The sequence below is a fragment of the Eupeodes corollae genome, chromosome 3 (genome assembly GCF_945859685.1).
Source record: "Eupeodes corollae chromosome 3, idEupCoro1.1, whole genome shotgun sequence".
NCBI lineage: Eukaryota > Metazoa > Arthropoda > Insecta > Diptera > Syrphidae > Eupeodes > Eupeodes corollae.
Window position 1 is genome coordinate 89,047,864 of NC_079149.1, and position 1,666 is coordinate 89,049,529.

Sequence of the window (1,666 nt, forward strand, 5' to 3'; positions counted from 1 at the left end):
GGTAAAAAAAAACTGTAGGTCCCTTCTGGTCCTGACATTACTCGCACATAAGAATGGTTGATAGTTGGTAAACACTAAGCCCTGGTTCCCTACGAGCTACTGCGCCGCCTAATATCAAGCAAGTTAATTAATATTTGCATTCTTCAAATTGGTTCAAGACTGACATTTCGATTTAAACGGCGTTATGATAAAATATTTTGGAGATTTTGCAAAAATGATTCTAAAATATATATTGCAATGACAGGTTATTTTAGAGTAGATTATAGTAATGTTCGTGGGCTAAGATCGAATTTTCTGTCTGTATACATCCACATTAATTCTAACAGACCAGCTGGTTGTGGCATTGAGTGAAACCCAAGTAGGTGAAGATTCCGATCCTGCTGAATTTTTTATTCATGGGTATTGCTTAGTGTCATTATTCTTCTCAAACCATGGTCTGGCCATATATATTAGGAATGATGTTGCATATCAACTTTTACCACAATACGGTCATTGTACCAACTCCCTTTTTAATTTCATGTGATTAAAACTTTCCGTGAATAAGCACATCATTCACTACTGTTTTCTTTATCGGAGCCCAGATCTGGACAGAGTTTCAACTTCTCAGGAATTTGATGCTCTGTCTGACTCCATACAAAGAATTGTCTCCCTGTATCCTCACACTGAAATTTTTATTACGGGCGATTTCAATGTTCACAATTCTTCGTGGCTTCGCCATTCGGGCCAGACAACGCCCGAAGGAATGTTTGCTGAGATTTTTGCTGAGTTTAACCATCTTACTCAGCTTCTCAATGAGCCTACTCGTATATCAGACGTTAACGGCCGAGCAGAAAATACCCTTGACTTGTTTCTCACTTCTTATCCTGATAAGTACACAATCAGTGTATTGACGCCTCTAGCCACATCGGACCATAGTGTTATATCTGCTAATTTCTCGTATCAAACGAATCCAGTTAAAGAGGTGAGCTTCCGGTGTTTTAAAGCCAACCCAACTGAGGAAAACCGGAAAAAGTTTAAGCAAGCCAGGAAGGCCTGCAATGCCTATATTCGAAGGACCAAATTTTCACATGACCAAAAATTACGGCGAAAAATACTGCAACGTCCCAATGGCAGTAAGAATTTTTGGTCATTTGTAAAAAACATGAGGAATTCTTCCTCTTCTTCGGTTCCTATACGCTTGTTGTCAATGACACTCCTTTAGTTAGGAGGAAGTAAGATTATTGCACTTGATATTTCAAAGGCATTTGATAAAGTCTGGCATCTTGCTCTCTTATCGAAAATGCGTGCTTTCGGTATCGACGAATCTCTTCTTCGTTGGATTAGAAATTTTCTTTTGTGGAGCGATCACATACGCGATGTTGCCAAAAATGCCGCAAGATGTCTAGGTTTTTTGAGACGTTGCAAGAAATTTTTCTCTCCGTCTGATCTGGCTACGATCTACAAAACCTATATACGTCCGAAACTTGAATATAACTCTCATCTCTGGGCTGGTGCTCCAGTAACTTATTTAAGCCTTTTGGACAGTATTCAAAAAAGAGCTTTTAAAATGATTGGTGACGTTAACATCATCAACTCGTTTACATCACTCGAACATCGACGCAAGGTTTCTTGCCTCACCCTTTTTTACCGACTATGCTCTAGTGAAATGAAGTACAGAGATTCTTTT